Raw genomic sequence first — 25,724 nt, 5'->3', positions numbered from 1 at the left:
TATTTTCGGTCACAAATATTGATCCAGCGTAGATTACAGCAGAGATTACATGTTGGAATAAGATTAAATCTCTGTGGGGGCTATTAAATCTTTGAGAGGCTGGAAGGATATGTGCTCAATATGTGTTTGTGTAGCCGTAATATCACTTATGACATGTTCCGTTTGCCCATCGTCAAGTGCTTCAGCATCAAAAAGAAGACGAAGAAGCAGCCTGTCTAATAAAAAATGCAAGAAAAACTACTTCAGATCCGGGAGGAACTCGTATTCATCACAGTTGTGTGTCAGGTGCAATCAATTATTTTATTGAACTTTGCAAAAGGGAGAACAGGTAGGAATAAAAAATCATGCGGGTGAGCTATGGCAGAAAATGGCGTAGGATTGTTAACTCAAAGTTGCCCAACATCGTTAATATTGTTTGCAATTACTCAGTGCTAGTTTGCCGTTGTTTCAGACAGAAAATCAACAGTGACAGCTCTTCATTTCTTTAATGGATTTTTGTCATGACTTATGAATGTGATTGCATGAAGCTTTAGAAGAGCAGCCTCGGCTCGTTTTCCCTTTGTTGCAAACCCCTTTGTTTTTGCATGCCAAATTTAAACTTTAGCGAGAAAAACGCAAACTCTTTTTGTTTTACTTACTTACTTTACTTTCTGCACTGCAAATGAGCGTTCCATTTGCAAGGCTCACCGTATCGATCGATGCGCACAATGCCTACGAACAAAGTAAGTAGTTGGTTGGTTGGCCTTATATAAGGAGCTTTATAAATGAGACTAAAACTTGACATGAAGCCTCTTATCGGAGACGACAGGTTGCAAATTTTACATGCAATAATGGAGAAACTACTAAAGTATAAAAGTGTAAGTGGTATCAAATGGAATATCAGATACGCCAAATGCCTTAATATGCACGTAGACAGTTTCATTCAGTGTCTACCTGGTTAAAGTCCTCCCATCAAGAATAATAAGGCAGATAAAATTCAACAAGTGTAATCATGCAACCTCGCTGCGACGAATCCACAATGATTTGTATAACAGGCTCAAGTTCAAGTGGCAAAAGTGAGTCAAGACCAACAAACCCACTACACTTTATCCCTGCTATCAGTATCTATTATTAGGGGCTGGAACATTTAGAACCTTTAGGACTCTAAACACTAAATAATTTCTTAGAGAATGTTGCATGCCTACCGATACAAACAAATAACTCGATAAATTTCGCTTATGTAAACTGTTGTTTCGCAATAAATTGAAAACTTGTCGGATGAATTGCATTATTTCTCCATCAATGAATGGTGTCTTTGAATTGAGTGATCTATGGACACACTGAGACACAAGTCAGATTGTCATAACTCAAGCTCATCTGTATTTAAGTACCATCAATAAATACATACATGGTTTTAGTCGTCGCGAACACTACTGCTCCACTCCGTCCGTATATAAGCAGAGAAAATAATTACAAGTTATTCATCTCTGTATTCCACACAGTCAGCCCTCGTCTTGTCATTTAAATTGATTTATAGATCAACTTATTCATCTCTGAATATCTTGAATGTAAAAAAGTTCACGCATCCCCATCTGCATCCATCACTTTCAACAAAAGTAAAACAAATGCAAATAAATCTGTTCAATAATGAGACCATCATCATCATCGTCAGAGAACAATGTTTGGTCGGCAAGTGAAACAAAAACAAACTCGGTGTGTGCATGGATGAAAAACAACACTCAAAAAGTCCCTGTCAGATCAGTAGTTGACGTCGTCTAGCGTAAGTATGTATGTACCATGGATAAATTTCACTCCAAGTAACATCTGCATGGGAATGAGATGATATAATAAATATCCAGCAAAAAAATGGGATGATGAACGAGTGTTGAATTGCACATGCTGGGTTTCTGAAAGGTCTGACACACTATTGAGCGTCGTCGTCGTCGTCATATCTTTCTTGCTTACTTGGAGTAAACAAGTGGTGTCCACTCAATTTGGTTGGTCGGTCAACTATGTATTCTAATAATAATAAAATCATGTGTGTCCATCCAACTATTCCCTCCTGGCTCGAATGGTGATGAATGATGCGTTTGTTTAAAAATGTTTTTGATTAATTTTTACGATCAACGTCAACAACTATTGACCGAATGTAAGTAGTAATAAATGCAGTTCTTCATGCTTGCCACTCGGAGTCAAAAGTCAGTTGAAGGGTCGGAGGGTTTAATGACGAGTGTGGCCTCTCGCACTCATAAGAATCATCTTCCCACTGCATGATTCCCATCGTCAATTGTCCGTGGTTGAACTATGTACACATTTCGTTGGATGGACAGACTGCAGCCATGAGTTCTGTATGAACTACACGTCCTTATGAAGAAGAAGAAGAAGTGACATGGTCAGTCAGATAACTTTGAATGTGATCCGAGAGCAATCTACTGACTTGCTTCTTGGATATCCAATTACATTACGTCGCCTTACTCAACAACCAAATTGATCCAGTTGTATTTACTTCATCAAGAAACCACGTACAGAACCCGGCCCATTTCCAGCACGATGAATTAACAATCGAGGAGAGAGAATAAGAGGAGCTTGGAGCTTGGACGGTAAATAAGTCTTTCGGCAAATGTTGACAAGCAGGCAGTGATAAAATGTCTGTGAATCGCTGATTGAGGAATTGACATACATCGTTTGCTTAGGGATTAGGCAGGGGCTGAAATTAAAGAGAGTATATTTGCCCCCAAATCAAATAGCTAAACTATTGAAGTCGGCCTCGTTTAAAATTTAAGTGTGTTTATGTGCATAAATACCTACGTGTACCATCTACATACATACTCAAATAGATACATATATCCTTCTTGTCAGTACATAGCTGCTCAATTTGTATCTCAGTTTCCCAAATATTTCTCGATTACACAGCACAGACACAAACATCGTTCACTGCTTGTTAGGTCTGGAATTTAGCAGATGATGCCGACGATCATATGAATTTCATCCATCTTGAAGAGCTTAATTTTAAGTTATTACGACATTCTTTATTAACGAGGAGAGTGGAGTGGACGCTGTCGATTTGGGTGACAAAATGAGTTGCTTTATAGACCTTCTTATGCGCAGATCTATGTTTTAGACCATCACTTAAATACCAAAGTAAGAAAAACGGAGGACAACTTGGCACGCACGTATACCAACAGAAATACAAAAAGCAGTCGAAAATTGTCATTTATTTATATGGATTCGGCACTTGGAAATTATGCTAGCTTTTGCGAAATTGTCCATACTTATTATACAAAATGTAAACTTTGTCCCCCATAAATGTTTTCAAGCTGTCTGTATTTTTGACAAGCACAATATTTTCCAAAAGTTATAATACATTTAAAAATATTGAAATGCGTACAACATTATGAATCAACTTTGAAATACCGGTCTACCCGTGCGTGATGATGTGCAAGGCATTCTAATTTTAAGCTATGCCGAAATGGTGACTACTTGACGAATTATACGGCAAAATGCATCTGGACAACCATCGCATCATCGCCAGATTTAGGTAGAAACGTAAACCTTGATGTGTGTGCAGTAGTAACGATAAGACCGGAAAGCTCGGGCAGATTAATTTTCCGTATATATTTACACATGATGAAAGCGAGATGACATGAAAATGGCTGGTAATAGTTGTAGTCGTATATATGAATCTGCACTTATATTTGCATACGAAGTTATCATGCATGCAGCACACCTCCGTTCTACTGATGAAATACAGTAAGTGCCAGAATCAGAAACAACGAAGCTTATCATTTAACTTATTATTCATGATGAATTCAATTCATGCGACATGTTCAGGATAAATACGGGATTTATTCCTACACATGTATGTACATACCACGAAACGAGCTAAAATAAATTTACTACATATTCTAATTCAGTAAAGATTTGTGATTGAAATAATGAAAACAGCGTTCATTTCTTTTTAAATAACAAAACATACAATTTCGAGAAAAGTTTCGCCATCTCGACTCTTCGGTAGACACTTTTTTTCATATTTCTTACCTCACACCTCAGACGAATCTTTTTATTTCCAGATACCACGAAATAAACGCTTATCATCTATTTAGCACAACAGCCAACCTGAGTATGCTAGCTAATCCTACGTAAACAATAGCGCTGCTCCAATGGGCAAAAGTAGTATGGAAATCGAAGGAGGAAGTGATTGGATCGATCTTCATCCATTCTAAATCATGCAAAAATCACGGGTGGGGAGCATGATAGGAAATATTGCCACTGTGTTTGATAGACAGACTGTTTCAGCCAGCGCAATCCAACCAACTTGTTGAAGTGAGCGAGCAAATTGAACAAAATACAAAATGTCAAGTGTTTATAAACTTTCTCGATAAATCCAAATCCAACTCTGGAAAGCCTTTGGTGGAGTCACAGGCTTCTTCTTCTGCTCTTTTGACATCAATCGTCCAAATGAAATTGCCCTTCAGATTCAGAAGTCAGACCCGTCGTCCCAGAACACAGTTGCATACGGTTTACAACAACTTTGCTAAATTAAAGTCACACCAGTTAAACTTTTGCCTCTACGAGACTTTGAACCAAGTGATCTTACTTAACTATCAATCCAACGCCATTTCTTCAACTACATATCATCAATAAGCACCATATTCCAGTGCTGCACACATAGTTTGCTTCTCCAAATGGAAGCATGCACGCTATATTTATGAGCAAATGCTTATTAATGACATCGTTACAGTTCCAAATGCACATGGTAAATATCTACATACATGCATAACTTTGACCTCCGTCTCCCACTACTTTATGGCGATTTGTTGTAAACTTTCTTACTGAAACATGGGATTGTGCAGTGAAGGAAATTAAGGAACGTGTCGCCATGCATGAATTAAACAAAGAATCTCGATCTGGATTGCATCTCACTAGTCAGTGAACAATAACCAGTTAAATGGACGTTGTTTCAAGTAGTGTTACATGCGGACGAGTTGCAGGTAGGATAACCAACAACACCTAATGCCACGAAATGCGAGGACTGGCTTCTCATCATTCCTTCTCTTGCTTGTCGTCATTACAATCTTATTGTTATGATTATTGCCCATTTCTAGCAGGGTACGAGACACGGCCTTCGGGGTGGTCGCCTCACACACCACCAGATTCGACTTCCACTTCTGGCTAATAATTCAGTGCGAGTATGTGAAGACGAAGAAGACAACTCGTTACATAACCTTTTTATACGCACAATGGATGGGTATCAAATGTGCTCGTAATTCCGTCATCTTTTATGGACCAGCCCTAGCACACCGTGATGAAATACATTGCCGGCACTCAAATTTACAGCCTCACTGAGTGATCTCCGCCGCACCCAACGCATTAATTAATCCCTCTCTAGGGAGCTCTACTAACGGTGAAAACTAATGAAAATATTCCAAGGCAGATGCAGAATGCAAGAATTTTTTAATTCGCTCGGATGAAAAACATGAGTTGCTACAATTTACATGAACAGTATTTAACTAGTATTTAAATTGAAATAAGAGAATATGTAAATATGTAGTGCAAATAATGTAAAGGATTGTGTGTGCCATGTTTTCGTAAAAATAATGATGACCAGTTAAAAACCTCGTATTAAATATAATAAATAACCTCTGTGACATGGCCAGGTTGAGCTTAAAGCACGCTTGATTTACAATTACTGTTCAACGTGAAGAACACGAATAAAACTGCCTCCAGAAACAGAAGAAATAAACTATTTCAAGGAAACTGAGTGGGTTTATTTGTGGATAAAAAAGAAGATAACGTGAGACTCAAGTAATGCACACAAATCTGAATTCTCTCGTGTATGACCATAAATGACCACCTCATGTTCATTCATTCACGACGTTTATTATCTTTTTATAATCAGAGGCCAGAAGGTTCGTCTGTCCCGTGTATTTGGCCTGGGGTCCAGAAATCTTAAAAAATTCCAGCACGTTTAGTAGAGTTTTATTGTATCATTCGTCTCATCACCGACGGAGGAGGAAGACAAAGTGTCGTATTGTTCAATTCTTGTACTACAACTGCCTACCCACAACTGTCGACCACTCAAATCTACAAATCTACTATTTACGTGGAATTAAACGAATGTACAAATCATGAAGTCAACTACCAAACATGTCTGCGTAGTTGAGTCGAGTCTCATCGTCAACGCCAAGAACAACAAAAATCTACGTAATGCATACCAAATTCACAGAATGTGGCACAACAACAAGGTATTTATGTTGACCAAACGAGGTACGTTTATGTGTAGTATCATTGTTCATTGTAATCTTAATACCTCTCTGGAAATAAATAAAACTGAGCTGGACGAGCCTCGTCGTTGTCGAGGAAGAGGTGTGTAAATGTCATTTTAATATCTGTCTCATAATAATAATCCTTCTCTAATGGTCACTCACTGGTGGCAACGTCTATCGTCAATTCACAATGGACTATTTCGTTAGATCATCATGCACACGCATAATGTTTAGCACTCACGGCCAATACATGTCTCCGTGGACTCGTGATTATTTGAAAGAAATGTTAAATGCTGGAGAATGCTAAATTCCCAATTCTTGATTGTGTTCATGCAAAGTGGGAATAATTCACCAGTTCAATTTCCTCGGCCTCGTGTCCACTACTGTGTTTGAGAGAAAATGAGGGGGGTGAATAGTAAAAGTAACCAGTTTACTGCTTTAATCAAGAGGAAAGAGAGGTTGTACGTTTCCATTCTCGCTGCAGCCACGTTAAGCTGGAGTTAACAATAAATAAGATGGTTATGGTGTGACGCCGAGGAATTTCTCTTCAGCAGCAGTGTCGACAATGACTTGCTGCACGTTTTACGATTACGTGGAACATGCTCAGGGCTCATTACCAAGGCTGAGAGAGGAACCAAAAAGTATTAGAAATGGCATTTATTTTCTTTGCTTGCACAGTTCTGTTGGTCATCCGATGACTTTGCACTCTGGAGAGAGAGGCCGAGCCGCCGAGTTAGCAGAACATGCAACGAGGAACAAAATGAGCTTTTCCAAACACAGACAAGACAAATTAAGTCGAGGAATGGAATGTCGGACGCTGTTGATTCATGTAATTTTGGTTACATGCATGCATGCAAAGGAAAGCGAGAAAGAAACTTGGCCCAAAATATGCACTCGACTGCAGCCTCGGAAAGGAATCTATATACATAAGTAAACACGTATTTGTTTTGGATAATCTTGTGTCAAACCATTCAGCCAGCAGCAACCAATCAATGGATAAACTGATAAAATGACAAATTCTACGAAACGTTCGCTTAATTTTCAAAACAGAGGCACTAAATTATATTCCAGACCCAAAATAGAAAGTATCTAGTTGGCTGCAAAGTGGCAGTAAGTAAGGCAAACAAAGGACACTGTTAGAAACAAAACAACAAGACCTGCCTCAAATGCTGCTCGTAAAGAGACAAAAGCTGTCTATTGACCCAGCAAAGCTATTGACTGCCTACCCAGAAATTATGAACTCAATCTCCACCAGAGACTCCCCGAAGGAAGCCCCACTGCACTAGACCGATGTAGCACAACTGTTTAGCTGATGGTTGACTCTCAGCCCCTTACAGAGAACACAATGGGCACAAAAAGGACACATCGGCCGGGGCGTGTCAACCTGTCCAGATTTATTTAAAATTCTCCTTTGTATGGGACTCAAGTGCTGCTTTGTGTTCAGCTCGTCGTTGTAAACTGATCATCCAAGAAGAAAACTATATACACATTTCGGAGGAGGAGGACGACAACTACGACAACTACGTACACTTTGTCCGCGAGTGTTCTTGTTATGTGTGCCTTCTTCATATATCTTTCCCAAGAACTGGCTCCTTACACCGTCTTGTCGATGACCTAACCGTTCAAATAATTCTTTTGTTGCTAACAAAGTATTATCTGAAACTAGTGTTGTGGGAGGGAAACTCGGGAGAACAACCGTCCGTCCAACTTTCGTGGGTGTGTTGGAAATGTTATTCTAAATTCCAGTTAAAAACAGAAAATGCGTGTCAAGTCATGAGAGTTCAGTCGAAATGGAAATACAAAGAAGGAAAAACGGGTGGATGAGTGAGGGTAAAACATAAATAGGTTTCGCAATTACTATTTAGTTGGAATAGTACGTGATGATTGATGAATATGGACGAGAAAGAAAGGACGATCCAGTTACCCTTGGACCTCAGATAATTTCTCCGTATACGAAGAGAAAATTTTTGAAGGACATGTAAATATGTCACTCATTACTTTACTTAAAAAAGAATATAAAAAATACACGTGTGTAAACGGGACGTTGAGCGATATGGATAAAGAAGAAAATAAAATTAAGTAGACACAACGACGTCACCAGAATCATGGAAATTACACAGAAGCGTCCTGTTATTATGACTTTGAAGTTACATGTACATGATTGCAAAAATGTGCATTTTTCATTTCTCGATACATCAAAGCCAGCAAAATGAATTTGTTGACAAGTTTATGAATGACAGATTGACAAGTTATTTTTCAGCTTTGTTTTGGACACAGCAACCACCACGGCTACGTATATATATTCTTTGCGTATTTGTATGTATTAGTTTAGATAGAAATGGCACGATGGTGATGATCTCATCTGACAAAGTACTACCAAAGACTATTATTATTCTGACCTATGTATACCATTTCAAGGAAACGTAATATATCGGATCCAATTTTCTGCTCTACTGCCGCACCAAGTGGTTGTTGTGAATAGGTCTAAAAGGTTTCTCAACTTGACATGACTCAAAATGCTGCCAACAATAAGGTTGCTGTCAAAGGCCAAGAGTACGAAGCTCCAGACGTATGTTCTACAGATGCACATATTTACTTACATAGGTCGACACGAGGTGATGACTATTTTCAATTAACGTGTGACAACCAGACCAGAACAATGGCATCACAACGTTTCACTAATGCGACATTATTGATGGATACATTTCATGAATTTTAGGGTACTACGTACATACGTAAGATGAACACTCAATTTAACACCTATTACATGTACGAGGTACATCTATGATATCATATTACTGTGTTGTGTGGATCGCATATCATCACATACTCGATATGATATTACTTATCAATATTGTTACTGCACAGTGTTTAGTAAACACAGTTGTGCAACCGGCAATTGCATTTAAAATATTTTACAGCATTTCATGGATGGTCATTCCCTCGAGCAGCATGACTGTGTTTGCATACATACATATTTGTTTTTGCAAGCCTGATGATGATGAAACATCCGTGGGTAGTGGTGGCTTTGAGGCTGGATAATAATAATTCGAGAGGAACTATCTCAATCTCGACTTGTTTGGATGCGATGTGTGGTTGTGTTCAATCAAACAGACGACTCGATTATTTAATTACTTTTTGAACATGATATTGACAACTGATATGATATGTTTGTTTTTCTCCATTGATTCAATTGAGACCATTTGGGTCAATGAACAGCATTATGTAGCATTTATAGCACCATGTACGGAGTTCATCTCTCGAATCGTAACTATTTTTAGCCGATGACTAACAAAATATTGAAACATTTATTTGTTGCATGTCTGTACCGGGTCTCAGCATCAGTCTTCCCCTTGTTTCTTACGCAAACAAAATAATTTCAATTTTTTACGAAATAATCTAAAAGTTATTAGTTTATCAGGCATTTGATGTATCCAGGTTGGTTGACTGGAGATATCTCACTGCTGGGTGTGAGTGATGTGCCGAAGCAGTGGAAAATTTACAAGCGTGATTTATACCAGAAAAATCCGACCTGAACTCATTAGTTATCTTAATCAATGGTATCAGGCAACACAAAAGTTGTAAATAAGTCAAGTCAGAGTATATGTAATGATGTGAATGTGATGCTGGACATGTGGTCGACTCGAGTGGAGAGAGAGGTCAATCATTGGACATACGACGACCACCACAATTCTCGGCAATGGGTCAAACTCTTTCATGATGAAATCATTTATAATTTACCAATTTCTGTTGATTAACGAACCAAACCAGTCTGACATCCGTATTTAAAGAACAACTTGACTAAGTGACAGTCATAAAAAGTATTAATAGCTCAAAGGTCTCGAGAAATAATATACAGATATTTACATAAATGGAAATTTGATTCAGTGCAAATTATTAAATAAATGTCAAAGGTTGGATCAATTATTTTTGTGACACTGGGAAGAATGACATTAATAATATATTCTTCATCAAACGAAAGTCTATGCATTTATCTCTCTTCTAGCCAACAACTTTATCGTCTACGACCCTCCACGATAGTGCATGGATAAATAAATATGTAGCACTGCCTTTTTCGCAAGGAATATATGAAATGGAATATTGTTCTAATTCTCTATTTATGCATTCCGGCTCTATTAATATTTATTGCTTTGAATTGGAATGATAAACCATAATTGGAATGGACAAACAATAGACGGCACGACTGGCTGCACCATTCTGAACACTGATAATACTATGAGTAGTGAATACACCATTGCGTTCCTACAATTTATCCGCACTTTGCTTTCAGGGTTGACATCAACACTGGTGCTATCTTAATCGTCAATATTCTATGGAGGAACCCAGGGAGTTGATAAAGCATGAAAGGGGATGTTTTGCAATCCAATCAAAAGCCTAACGTGGTCGTAAATAAGTCATTTATTTTTTACGCAAACTTTACTTGGCAATTTTGTTTGTGTGTGTGTATGAGAAACACGATTTAAAGACGGGGATCAATAATGTGCAATCTCGTGTCTTTCATAATAAGTCATAAAGTTGTAAAGTCACATAATTTATACAACGATAGATCAGGCGACATTTCCAATTACCATTTCATACCCTTTTTAGTGTAGATTGTCCATAGTGCATCGTATATATCGCAGTATTCGAATTTTTGACCAATTTCAACAATATATTTCTTTGTGGGTGCAACAGCCAACCTTAAATTTTTGTACAGACTTTTGCCAGTTTGCCGAGAAATGTTTTCAATTTAAATACTCGTTGACGTGTCTGGAGTGATCTCAAGAATCTAGCACTACTTACTAGCCATGGAGTCAACCAGTATTTTTGGGCTAATAGTTAATTATTTTATATCTAACGAAACTGTGAGTACAGCAAAACTGAAAGGCTTGACATTGTTAGTGGAAAATTCGGTTGCAGAAAAAAATCGGTCGGGTGCATGTCTCCAAAAAAAGTCTCAACGCGTAAAAAAGTCTAACAATCTTGGAGAGCGAATAATATATCGACCAATTTCAGATCAAATGTAGGACAACAATTTCCGTTAGATTACCTTCGTCAATTTGTAATACGATTTTTGCTCTTTTCAGGACAAAGAATGTTAAATACATTTTGCGAGGTTTTCGGCAAAAGAATTGGAGAATTTGTATTTTATATATAATAATGAGATGTGCAATGTGTATGAAAAGCTCTACAGACGTATGTGCTTAAGAACATACGTCCAAATTGGCGTAGAACGAGATGAGACGACTTGCTTACCGTATTTTCCGCAACCTCAAAAGTAATAAATATGAAAAATTCCACTGGGTTCTTCTTAGTCACCATTCCAATTTGCGAGGATTTGTTCCACATTCAATTCATAAGCTTCTTATTCTTCCTTCCTTTGTGTCGTAAAGAATCTGGAAAAGAAATCACAACATTTTTTATATAAGTCAATCCGGGAATGATTGCGGCTCAATTTTTTACCCCAGTTATATTATCATGGTAAACCTTGAAATCGCATGTCTGAAAGTCACTCCAAGATCAAGCCCACGATTTCAGGAGGAACCAAGCAGAAAAACGATCCCTCAAGACTCGAAACTCTTTCCTCTCTTTCTCTCAAGTGCAGTGAGAGCAATAATAATTTGTTACTTTATTTTATATATGATTGCCAGCCGCAGATTCGCATCTTCCTCCTTCAAGAACCTAACCTAACCTTTTTCCCAGCGTCATGAACAATCACTATTTCGCAACCTATATTTTACAACCGGTTCGAAACAGGGCTCATGGAATCGTCATGTCCATTAATTGTGTCTGTCTGTCTGTCGGCTAGCTATACTACATATTTTCGCCACAAAAACTAAAATTACAAACCTCTGTTGCCCATACACTGGTAACTGGTAACTGTCATAATCGTTTGGTATTTTTTTGAACCAGCATTTTCATAGACAGCAAAGAGCAAATATGTTATATTAATATTCAATTCGAACCAACTATTACACTCTGACTCGGGCAAAGTTAAGTAGTGCTGATAGGTTTTACATTATTTCATCCGTTCAGGAAGGGAAATGAGCTTGCGAAACGACTCGCTCACTTGGAAGCCGAGTGTGCATTATTTATTACGCCATCTATAAATCTCGAACCATCACCACTCTCAACATTTTTGGAGGTGAACCCACCCGAGCAAATTCCTCAAAAGCCAAAGATCATTTTTTAACGTTACTTTTGTTATGCAATCCCATTTCGCGGATAAGGTGCTTGAGTTGGGAAATAAACAATAAAATGGGAACGAGTCGACATGAGGCGAGGTTTCATGGTGGGGAATGAATTAAACGGCATGTTTTTATAGGGGCAAATTTTAATTTTATTGTATTGATGAGCTGACTCCGAGTTGTCTTACTTAATAAAACGAGGAAGAAAAAAGGCTGTAAATTTTTAATGAAGGCTGCAAAATGGATAAGACAAGTGGAGCAGGGGAGGAGCTCGTACGCCACAGTCGGCATACGTAACTTACGTACATACACATTAGTAAAATAGAGTAAAATAAGAACTGCTGGATGGAACTGGATGGAGAGGAAGTGAGGCCTTCATTCCTGGGCTGGCTGGGAGGAGGAAGGAGAAAGAAAATGCCAAAAGCCGGCAGCTTACTTGACGTGCAGCTCTGGAGAAAAGTGAAGCTTTCCCAAGGTCACTTTCCCACTCGGAAATTAAATGCTAAACCAAGAATAATATAACGGGTTGCAAAATTGGTCGCATAATAGCATAATGAGAAATGTAAATTGCAACAATAATATGCAAAATGTGGTCAACTGTACGTTCGTAGGCGTGAGATAGTTACATATATATGACAACTTATTTATGTATGCACTCACAATTGCGATTCCTTCTGCTTTCTTTCTGACGGCACGAAATCTTAATAAGCAGCAAAGAAAAACTATCACTTATTCACGGAACAGTAAGTTTTTTTTATCACCCCAGTGTATTAAACAAGTCCACGCTTTAACAAAACTTTTCATACGTACATAAATATCTCTCTTAATATCTAGATTAGTATGAAAATTCAGGTTCACTTTGTATAATTTTTTCACAAGCGAAATATTTGTACAAACTTTTATATTTTTTTTTACAGATAAATATGTCTACTATGTTTGTGTCAGGTTCACACAATAATAACTCTGCAGGACTTTTAAGAATCTCATGTCAAGGATATGATACAGAATATTGCCGGCGATCACATGAAGCGTGTCTCTCGTATCGTTCAGCACAAAGAGCGTGAACCACTTTCACTGCGTTGTTGTACTATCCGGGAAGGAAAGTAAAATGCTGGGAGGATGACAATTAAAGACTGGGTGAAAAGTGAACTGGAAGAGGCGAGGGAACGAACAATAAGAGATGAACTTTTATGTCGTGGATGACAATAAACCATATAAACCGTGTAAAGAGAAGGTCGACGTGCTCCCTATCCAAGCTCTGAATATGAACTGACTGAGAGAACTGGGAGAACTCTCATAAGAGCCATGCAGAACTCTTCTGTTGGCAGGTTGCGTTCAGGAAAACCGGACCTGAGGCATAAAGCAAAGCATGAACATCTTTCTCTCTCAATCGAATCGCTTCAACAAACTTCAAAGTATGTACAGACCAGCAGACTGTTTCCCATTTTGCTTATACACTTGCTTCGCTTTATTCAACCAAACCAACCAAATTCCTTCGCAACCCTTTTCAAGCATGAAACACGACCAACGACGTCGACGACGACGATGGTGATGACGACCATTACGCTGATGAAACTCATTTTGTTCGTCTATAAGAGAAACTCTTTAAGGATGCATGTCTTCCGTGCAACTGGTACTTTTACTTTGCTCTCTGACCGACCGGCGTTTTTCTCCATCTCGGTCCTCCCGAGAAACTATGTTCCTCCATATCGGATGGGAACGACTGTGTGGAACATTTCCCCTCCTTCCACGCCTTGGTTTTCTTCTTCTTTGAGGAGGAGGTTTGCAGTGTTTCTCTCTCTTTCGCAATAGCTCAAGCGGAATTTGAGAGTGTGTAGTAATGCATCACAATTTGAGTGGAGTGGGAGAAAGACATCTCGTCGAATCCTCTCTCGAGTGAATTGGGTCCACATTGCGGATTGAACAAGTTTCATGCTTCACATTCGACCTTCAACTAGCTCAATTTCCAACACGACGACCAAGTTCAACCACTAGGACGACGAGTTTCATTGTGCTCAACCAGAGAGTTATTTTTATTTTCCGCAGACGTTACATGTTGCATGCCAAACTCAGCCGGCATGAAGAATCGCAGTCTGTACAAGTTTTAGTCCTGCACTACTCCTCGTAATCGTAATACCAAGTTACCAACCAACTGACTGACTGAAGGAAATTGCTTGGCTCACGTAAATGTGCTGAATGAAAGGCACATTATTTATTTGCTTGCTTCTTCTTGTGTGGGAATGAGAAAGAAGAAGAAACAGCACATTGGGCAGGCATACAGCACAACTGCATGACATTTCGGTCCATATTTAGACGACGACGACGTAAGAAGGACTGAAACGTACATGTCACATGCATAATATAATGCCCACACGACAGTTCAATTGACTATGCGTCCCTACATGCTCGGTTTGAAACTTTGATGCGTATCCATATTTCAGATAGGTCATTATTTACGTCCAGCATACTACACAATTGCTTTCGCATGATTCATTGACTTTTCCAGCGTCTGCCCTCATGTTTTATTATTATTCGCACTGCATAACAGTCATTTGGATGAATACTCTCCAATTTGGCATAATACACATGGAAAAAGAGCTACGGGCAGGAGAGCTTTGATGTTGAACGTGTGAAGTTTCTTTCACAAAGTTCGTTGATTCGTATCTCTCTCCACGATGTTACACGACCGTCTCGCACTGGTTGCATGTAGTCCTGTGGATTGCACCAGATACGATTCTGAACTTGACGTCCCGCGAATATGAATAGAAATAATGTCACAAAAGAAGAAAGGGAGCTCAAAGTCTCAAGGAACAGTCGTAGCTCGTAGCAGAATGTCAGGCCGACCGACCTCGTTTATGATGCCAAAGATTAAATTTTGATTTTAAATTCAGCACGAAATCTCCCTCCCACTGTGGAACAGCTTTTTTGGATGTCAAATTTTTAGAAATCTCAATGCCAAATTGCCAGACGTAATTGTACTCAAAATAGGAGTGCACAGTGTGTTCCATTCACGCTGATTTTAAAAAGCGTTCTTACATCGTAATTGTCATCATCCGTTAGTCGTAATAACGATATAAATACATGTCCTTATTTTCGAGCCAGTTCAGAGTTGGTGGTTGTGACCTTCATTTTTGAGAGTGAAACTGGAACTTTTCTCGTCGTTTTGTAACCATGCTGCATTCATGAGACAAAAACCGGAGGCAGAAATACGTGACATGACATTAACAATTTTACATACGTCTCCATCGTCTTCTTTTTGGAGACTCGTATTTCCATTCTCGTCCCACGCTGAATAACCACAATTCCCATCACGATTATGGAGCAGAGAGACAGACATCAAGTATATCGTTGCCATCATCATCCTCCTCATTGCCGTATGCTAAGCTCCCGAATAATTTGCTGTTTAGCATGTTTTTTAACTCAAATCTCTTCCCTGTAACGAATGTGTAACAAATATCGATTGCTGGCATTGGTGGGACTTTTCGAAACTGTAAAGTTACCCCATATTTCATGGAAGGAGGTTCTATTTCTTTTCCAGCAAGTCAGGAATTATGCACGGTGGGGCATAATTACGGATTGGGTGGTGGCGGTGGTCTTGTCCAAATGTCTCTCATCCTCAGTAAAGTAAGTCAAGTATTCCTAGGACAATGAGGCGGAGATAAAACAAATTGTTGCCCACATCATTATTTTATCCAAAGCGATGAAATTTCTCCGTAAGTGGAAACACAAGATGTTCCAGCAGTCAGTCATGGATAGTACTCACATATTCCCTTTTTTTGCTCATTGAGAAGGAGAAGAACGGGAGCGTTTAGTTTCCCGAAAAGCGAGACGACATGATATGTACGTACAATACGCATGCACAAATGAAAACCATTGGATGGACGGAAGTCAAAACAAGTGAAACAAAAAAGATTATAAATCGTCTTCTGGTGGTTGTTGCAGCAGCGGTTAGTTTTTAGGCTTTGAGCTGGAGCAATTACAGAAGAAAGGAAATTGTCTAGTATTCCGTTTTTAACAAGTAACTCGATCTCACTTTCTTCCTTCTCGGCTTGTCGACTTTTTCTCCCATGACCTGAAAACATCTTCTTTTACCTCATCTGCTCCCTGCTCCATATTCCACTAATTCCAGGCCGAGCATACGCAACATTATTAACGTATGGGTTCAGTATATGTAATCCTACTTTTCATATATGTATCCTAATTCCCAACACATACATATTAAGGAAAAAATCTGTCTCCGTCGTCAACGGGAGGATTTGTTGACTGCTGATAGCAACTCAAAGAAGATGAAATAGATCACTTTTCCCTTCTGTAGCATTGATACTGTAAATACCAATTACCGACGACTCGCAGCCAGCACCCAAGGCTAGCTAGAGAACAAAAGAGAGTAAAATTGGTGCACCTGACTTGTTGCCAGACTTCACAGACCATAATAAACCATGCTGCTGGATAGGAGAGAGAGCAGGCAGGCGTGTATTAAAAAAGAAATGAAGCACATTTTTTGTGATTAGTTTCTGTACACCTGTGACTCAAGAATGTTTACGATAAAATGAATCCGTCCACAACACAATGATAGTAAAATTGTGGTGTTCGTTCTTTCGTAGTACTCCGTGTGGATGGAAGCAATGTGTTTTTTGTGGATATTCCATAGCAGCCTCGTACGTATATCGTTCTTATTATCGTTACTCATGCTTATTCCTCGTACTCGAGATGCATGTATTCGAATAATGCAGGCATGCACGCAACCACAAAACAAAGGACAATACCTGCTACTACCTACCTACCTGCCCAACACCACCACCTTGAAAAGAGGTGAATCACTTAAAATTACTGGGCACAAAAACCCCCTCATTCTTTCTTCAATAAAGCATTAAAACATGTCAGAATATCATAACAACAATGAACATTAAGAGCAGGCAAAACATACTCCTCTTCTGCATCTCTAAAAAACAGAATGCCTGGTTGGAGATGCACGTTGTAGTATTATTATTATTATTATAGTAAACAATTCCATATCATGTAGGGCCGTCCATATAAAATCTATTTATTTACGTGTGTGTCGGTCTACTTAAGTAATCCCCTCTTCTCGTCGTCGTAATCCAAAGTCATGGAGGAGCAGTGTAAAATGTATGAGGACGACAAGACAGCCAGTTGAGCTGCAGCCAGCATTTAATGAAGTGAAGGAAGGCTGCATAAGTAAGTGTCCGTGAAATTATAGGGCGATGGAGATGGAATCTCTCTCCAAACGAGAAGGAGGAAGCCCAAGCACGATAATCGTTCATTCCAAAAGGACTTCAACAATGGCATCCCATAAAAACGTAGCCCGACCATTCGGACCAACACTCGCCTATAGCCAATGACATTTACATGAGTGCCCTTAGTAAACAGAAAGAAGACGAGTCAACTGATACTAGTGACGAGCAGAATAAAAGACGCATCAGCTCCACAGCAGGTGTAAGTATGCCTTAGAACTTGTTGTTCCACGTTTTCCATGCCATCCTGCCTGCCCAACTACCCTGCAAATGAAAAAAGACAGGAATTGCTCACCTGGAAAAGAATTTACGCTGCCACGTCTGCTCACACTCTGTGCAGTATCAGCAAGGAAATCTTAATGATAATGTAAATTTGACTTGGAAAAACTAAAAGCGTTCAAAACAACATCCAGCGCAGCAGCAATGGTACTTAAAAGTCATGCAGTCATGGGCTTCTACTCGCTCACTGGTCTTTGCGCTGACTAAAGTGAACCTGAAACGTGATCATCAAGTCCTAGCGCGTACATTCTCGGAAGTAAACGAATGTTGAATTCAACAATGGATGGAATAAGTGACAAAGGAAAAGTGGTTGGTTGGTTGGGATGCATATACGGGAGCACATACGTAAATATGTACCCAAGAATATAGTGAGAAGAGTGGAGAAGCAGTATACGTATTGACACGGCGATTGTTGTTGTATGTGGATAGGGAGGCAAGAAGGTGTCTAGGCGTAGTTTGGTAGTAGTAGTAAAATACCTGCGTGCCTGCAGTTCCAACGAGGATGGAAGAAAGCAAAGTAGTAAAAAATTGTTGTATAATAATCAAGCAGGTACACAAAGTGATTTCGTGTTTCACTACTTTTGCCTTCAGAGCCAAGTGTAGTACTCCAACGCACAATGCGGTATTGTGCATTATATTATTATCATTGCAGTCTATTGTTGGTTTTGTTGGGCTAGGAGAGAAAGAATGGTGTTTTTTGATGGCGTGGATGGAATGGGGGAATACGTAATGTGTAGTTGTAACCTTGCCAGAGTACGTCCACCTATACCAAGTTCCACCTAATAATAATCCCACACCTAACGCGTATCTTGCATATAATTCGAATATTGGAAATTGACGCTTTACCGTCGTAGGCAGTGTGAATTAAATATTAAATATATTACGTAAATACTTATGCGAGTCGGTCGACACTGGTGCAGTTCGGTTTTCATTTTTGTAGCAAAATGCAAATAGAAATATGTAAGCATTACAATTTAGAAATCCTCGACACTTCCATATGCATGCAAGCGAATGCCACGTTTCATGACAAAATTTGCTTCATAACGGCAAAATAATTGATTGATTGCGAAATTCCAAACTTTGTACAGTGATGAACTTTTTTCCCGTGTGTATACTTAAATACGAACCCCTGAAAATAAGATAGCATAAATTTGAAATTGTGCTCAAACGTGCATTTGAAGTATTTTAGAATACATAAAGAATGAGTTTGGTGGATATTTCATTGTGATTGCATATTGAGAAACACCTGTTGTATCACCTTTTCAATCGCTTTGTGTCTCCATCAATGGGGACACCACCACATTGAACATATAATTTAATTCTTAACCCAAGAGTAATCTGGAATACTGACAATGCTGTATTTAGTATAATAATGCATGCAGTCTGGGCTATTTATTAGTTCAACATGTGGCGTTTATTTATGTCGTCTGCTTTTTGGGCCATCATGATGTCATCCTCTTCTCGTCCATAAACTAAAATGGATTAAAGTATTAGTTCCACCTGAATCGCATCTTTTTTTTGCGAAATATCACAATTTGAGAGCTGTTCCGTGAGCTATATAAATTTAATGAACAATATGTCTGTTTGTGCATCGAACAACAATTACATTCAAAGAAGATCGCTTTTATCACGTCAAAAATAGCAGTCTGGAATTGGAAACGTGACAAAAGAAATTGTTTTCCTAAGGTAGAGCTCGAAACGGTTTAAAACATAAGGAGACAACTAGCTATTTTCCAATTATGTATGATAAATTTTGGCACACATTGGCGATTTAAATCAATTTTAACATAGATCACAATTCTTAATAAATAATATATTTATGACGGCACTCTATTTTTAACTATGTATATATTTACTACGTATGCAGTAAGCCATTTCCAGGTGCATTTTGACTACCAAGAACAAATTATAAATTAAACAATGCATTTCTGAAACGGGGTGCAAATCGTGAAACGAGACATGATTTTAAACAATTCTTTGAGCAAATACAAAAACTCTACTAAACTGCTGGTGACGATGCTGTCGAGTAAAAACAAAGATAAAAAGTGCAAGTCAACTTATTTTACGAATAATAACGAGACAAGCAAAATCAAATTTAATTCTTGTGATTCTCAGACTTCAAGGTTATGCACAAAGCACATGAGACAGCATGTACACACGATTATCGTCATTCGTGTTTTATTTTACGCTACAGATGAAAATGTGTCTCTGCTGCTTCTACTAAACCTAATTTAGTACCAAAGCACCAAGCAAAAAAGCCAGCCTCATTGTTACCTTAAACTATTTCGAGCCTCTCATGTGTAAAACTGCAAGTAATCCAATCCAGCGACTCTCTGTTAATTGTAAACCGTTCCACTGGACACAGAGATCGTCGTTGTTGGACCCACAACAAAAGTAAAATGAAATGCCAGGATGACTTTGCTGTTACGGGAAATAATGAGGAGGATGATGCGAGCGAAGATTACGCTAAGGCTGAAATGAATCCATTGCAGGCTAAAAGGACAGCTAGATTCACTGAATCCATATTTTCATTGGGGGTTATCCATGGGGTTATCCCGAAAACTCGAGCTCCTCCCTCCTCTCAATGGCACCTATTCCCCCAAAAAGGGGGGAGTTGGTCTTATTTCATCTCACAATTTTCATGTGGCGGACAAAAATACGGTTTGAATGCAGATTCGGTGAATCTGAATCTCCTTTTACAATGTAATCCGACCGACCACGTCGTAACGTATCCATGTGACGACGCAACACAACCGAACTTGAATTGCAGGATTTGAATTACTTGCATGCAGCTCAACTTATAAAATGCATTCCATTCCACCACAATGCCACGTTTTATGCAGTGTAAAATGAACAAATTTTACTTTAGTCTTCTAAAAAATTGCATGGAACGGAATTCTGAATAATAAGAGAAATCGTGCATATGCATGTCTATTTAGTACTACTCGTAAATAGTAAACCTATTTAGTTGCAGCCAATAATAGCAATACTATTGCATGGCACAGTCCATGAAATAGACAAGATATTTTACGATATTTAACTTTTTGCGAGTCTTTAAAAAACATTCATTTGACACGCAGCCCAATTGTTTAAATGATTTACTCATCCGATCAATCACCAAATACAATTAGGAGCACAAACAACTTATGTAATACGTTGTACGTATACCCATCTGCATTACTCCAGTACAGATTGGTACGAAAAGTGCACTTATTTTTACTTGCTTGAGAGCAATTTAGATTTGGTGTAATTAAAATGTTTTCTTGTGAATGAATTTACTCACGACGATTATAAATTACGGGAATAACAGAGTTGCTGTTAATGCGTACATCCATGAATGCTTGGCAGACATCCCATTAATGAATTCAAGCCTAGCAAGATGACTGAGAAGATAATTGAAGTTAATTATACAGAACTGACCGATTTCTGATTTTTTTAATTTCTCATTTACATATTTAGTGTGGAAGATAGAGAGTCAAGTAAAACATGTACAAATACAGATTATTATCATCCAGGAGTACAATTTTGCTGGTATTTTCAATTTTCAAATTTACAGATATTTTAGATTCGTATTTTTATTTGGGGTCTTGCTTTTGCTTGACAATGGTTTGGCAATTATTTACGAGCATCTAAGGAATGTCGGAAAGCACGTCTTCGGCTCCAACTTATGTACGTATGTATGTATATCTTTATTACTGTGTCTTTCCCAATTCATTGCATACATCGTACAAGTACAACAACAATGGTCTACCATTGGTGACACACTGGTCAATATACCATATATTTAACTATTCTAATATAAAAACAAGTAAAGATAAATCAGTAGGTGATCATAATCATAAAACAAAATACAATTCCAAGTGAAGAGGTCCAAAATGTAATCCAGTATAAATACAGATAAGATATATTTATATCCTTATCCCACTTCATATTGCTTAAAGTTATTGATACATAAATCGTAATTATGATTAAAACAATTGATTGTGTAAATTATTTCATTATATTGACTGCGTAAGGGATTAAGAAATTTCACTAATTTGCGCATTAATTTTCCATAATTAACAAAATTATTGCGTCTGCCCAATGCAGGGGAGAACTCTGCATTCTTTCTCATCATAAAATTAGCAAATAGTAAAAAAGAGTCTGTTAAAGAGGAATTTGGATGACAAACTTGTGATTAGTACACAAATTGTAAAAAGGGTAGGTTATCGTTATAATTGTTTTTTATCGCTTGCTCACGTTCACCATATTCGTGGGGCTACATTTATATGAATAGTACTGCACCTAGTATACGTATGTGCAGTACTGCACTGTAAAGGAGCAAATATCTATTAAAAAGTAACAAGTATGAAATGAGATCTGCAAATGGAAAATTGCAATTTTTTGCAAATTTTGTGTTTCCTTTGATTTCACACTGCATTTCATACCACACAAACAAGTCTGAAGTTTCTTGAAACTCAAAGAATCGGGTTTTGTCACACTGCGTCTGGTGCTCTCAACGACTTGTCAAACAATAAATGCTTGAATATCTTCAAAGTATGCTTTTATTTCTCTTTTGTAAAACTTGTTAACGTTGTTACGTAGCTGGCTGGTTGGCTGGCTGTCACATGTCAGCTTTTCGTCTGATCCAATCTAATCCACATCCAGCCAACCGAGTGGCAAACCATCCAGTTATGCACAAAAATATAAATCGATCTGCCCATTGCTATTTTTGTCATATTGATCATGTCCGTCGCACATTACACACAATTTATACCCTGCTTTGAACAGGTTTAAATCAAAAATGACTCAACCAGCTACTGACTGGCACAAAAAACCTTACACAAGTTTTGTTTCAAAGCTATTGGTCTGAATTAAAACCAGAGTGGCTGATGTAATGTTGACGATGCGTTAATTTTTCCAGTAATTTATTCACATTTGATTTATTACTATCAACATGGGATGCAATGGACTTCTGGCTTTTAAACTCTTATTTTTTGTGAACAGTTGCACGAGAGTAGATGCAGACAATCAGAGAAGTGCATTTCATTATAATTGACGTGTACAGTTAAGTAATAAGAGAACTGGTAGCAGAGATTCATCAGCTGCACGGACTGGAGTAAATAGGAGGTTGGAAAGTTAAAAGAAATTCATCTTATTCTCATCTCTGACGGAACGCCAAAGAAATAATTTGACTTTTGCCACAGTAGTTCCTTCCAGCTTCCAACCAACCAAATCAGTAGCTGAATCCATCCACACGAGAAGAAGTGCATACGTACATATTTCCTACAACGTATTGCTGGAAGGGCCTTCAATCAACATCTCACTGGATACCAGCTCCTCGTTTTTTATTGATTTATTAATTTATTCCTGCTTTCACAACGCGTAGGAGCGTTCTCTCTCTCTGCTGATGTGAGTGAAGATGAATAACTCCATTGATTACGGTCACGTTCCTCTCGTTTGGAAATTCGAGATGCATTTTATACTTTTTTTTTTGCTCAAGAACTCGCATTTTTAATGTGGATGGTTGGATGGAGATGATGCTTTCCTTGGTCGGCGTGCTAGTCGATGCAATGCAATGTATGAATATTAATGAAACCTTTTGGACATAATAAACATTTATTTTCTTGGTCAGGCATCCCTTCGCCATCAACACGGTTTCACCTTCCCTCAAGGCACGTAATGAAATGGAAATTAAAACAGCCTTTGTTGCCCAATGAAATATTTCCAGTTGTATTAACAAAAACAATTATTTAGGTAAATTCAATTCCACTATTTGTTTTTTATGGACTCCATTTACACTTTATGCACATGAGGAAAGATTTATGTATCGTATGAAAATTGCGAGCTATTAATTGAACGGACTTGGAGTAGTGCAGTGGGTTGGAGGCCAAAAGGTGAAAGGAGGACTGTCGGAGATGGATTGTTTATGCGCCATGAACACACGTCACAATTTCTAAAGCCGTCGGATGGATGACAAATGCACACAACAGATCGACAGTGGCAAATGCACGCGAGGTGAGCTACATAATAATATACATAGATACATAATAACTCTTGTGTGTGCACATGTCTGCAGTGGAAGGAGGAATGCAACAAGTTTTGTGATCCCAGAAATACAGAATTTATGTAACTGCACATCACAAACTCGCTCCATGTTGTCAATTTTTATGAGGTGAAACTTTTAGTGACAATTGAACGACGCTGATTCAGTTGGGAACTGGGAAAAGGAATCTAAATTCTTGGAAAATTTGATTGGAAAAAATATGGCAGGTTGATTATATAGGTCAAAGTTACTCAAACTTTTGTAAATAAATTGTAACGTGGAAGAGAAAATACTAAAAATTCGAATCAGCAGCAAAGTGGAACAGCAACGGCTATGCAACAAATGTTTCGTAATTCTCACCGTCTGTGAAAGCATATTTTTATGAATGTTTACTAATGTTCATGCCAGGACGAAATCACAGTTTAAACAATAAATAATAAAATGTAGGAATTATAATCCCCGAAAATGTCCGTGCACATACATATTAATATGTGCATACAAAATTACGTGCATACATCCAGCGTCAAGGTTTACACGTTCTAAATAAACTGCGACTAAAGTAACGTGAACTTTGGACAATCTTCACGGTGATTATCACGGCCTGTGGATTAGAAGAAAGAAAGAAATTCTGGTGGAACGAGTCGTGATCATTAATGGTAAAATTTTACGAGACTCGTACAACTTTTACTATTGCTTACACACAACAATGCTTACTTGAGCTCGTTAGTGGAATATTTCACTCTCAGCCTTCTACACATTTTTCGTCCGTAATCGAACCATGTGGTGGCTTTGGTTTCATGCATGACTGGAGGCGATCAAGATGAGTGTGTAAGAGTAAAAGTCCTGCATTTTATGAGGTACGTGATGTTATGAAAATTGAAACCAAGGAATTACCATCGTCATTATTATTATGCTAATGAAGAAACTGCAACTGTTCATGAATTCCTCCCCACGATTACTTAACTCTGAAAATCTAACGAAAAGGTAACGCTCTACTCTGCAGTGATAACGCGTCAAGTAGTCTTGGTCGTCGTCGTTATGCCGGCCGGTGCACTCCTCTGATTGTCGGTTCTTGTGCCCCCGTCTAATTAAATTGTCTCATTACTATTATTCATTCACATTAACTAAATGTGTTTATGACTCTAAATCAGTTCAACATTGCTTTTTTTTACAATTTACTGCATGGGCTGCCTGGCAAGTAACCTTCGGAGCACTGGAGAAAAATACTCTGCATGTTGAAAAACACGCCGTGTAGAAGGATTTAATTAGCCCTTTATCGTTATTGCATTAACGTAAAGGCCTCTACTTACGTAGTTATGTGAATGTTTTGAAGGTTGACTTCAAAAAGGTTGGGTTTATGATAATTCAACAAAAAACAGCACCAAGCCTCTTCAATTAAGCCTAATCGTTTGGCAGCAATTTACATAAGCACTTATCTGCATACACATTATGTCGCATGAAGGCCCTCTTGATTTAATTGTTTATTTGGTTCAAGCGAAATGTGCGAGAATAATGAAAAATGTTAAATGTTCACGAAATTGAGGTGATCATGGAGCTATGCGGAAAAATATTTTCCATGCATTTCTTATTTTGTGTGTATGTATGGCAAAATGAGGGTTAAGGGAGTTTGATCTCGAGAACAATGTACAATCACCACGCAGCCACAGACAAGTGGAACAAATCCATTTAACTGTTTCAACTTTTACTTTGGTTTACAATCCTTGTAAGGTAAATT

The 25,724-nt window shown here is 38.2% G+C and overlaps 1 protein-coding gene and 1 long non-coding RNA gene across 4 annotated transcripts in view; one reads left to right on the top strand and one right to left on the bottom strand.

Moving 5' to 3' along the window:
- LOC110842393 (putative uncharacterized protein DDB_G0291608) overlaps positions 1–13,716 on the bottom strand; it is a 57,024-nt gene extending 43,308 nt beyond the window's left edge. Inside the window, exons 1-2 of one of the 2 annotated variants that reach the window (XM_022088127.2) lie at positions 13,094–13,716; positions 11,502–11,641 (exon numbers count right to left, since the gene is read on the bottom strand). The gene's annotated coding sequence lies outside the window, so the exon portion shown is untranslated. Of the gene's footprint in view, positions 1–11,501; positions 11,642–11,732; positions 11,751–13,093 lie in introns of those variants that run through there. The other variant, XM_035846005.1, reaches the window with a different exon arrangement.
- An 8,705-nt stretch (positions 13,717–22,421) lies between these two features.
- LOC118433780 lies at positions 22,422–24,655 on the top strand. 2 transcript variants are annotated; one of them, XR_004833577.1, is made up of 5 exons: positions 22,422–23,073; positions 23,151–23,355; positions 23,447–23,523; positions 23,579–23,961; positions 24,023–24,655. It is a non-coding gene; the product is annotated as an uncharacterized LOC118433780 (long non-coding RNA). The 2 variants fall into 2 exon arrangements; XR_004833576.1 differs by having other exon boundaries at positions 23,064–23,355.
- The last annotated feature ends 1,069 nt before the right edge of the window (positions 24,656–25,724 follow it).

Source organism: Folsomia candida, unplaced genomic scaffold (genome assembly GCF_002217175.1).
Source record: "Folsomia candida strain VU population unplaced genomic scaffold, ASM221717v1 Fcan01_Sc001, whole genome shotgun sequence".
Lineage (NCBI taxonomy): Eukaryota > Metazoa > Arthropoda > Collembola > Entomobryomorpha > Isotomidae > Folsomia > Folsomia candida.
This window is presented reverse-complemented; position numbering and strand designations above follow the sequence as displayed.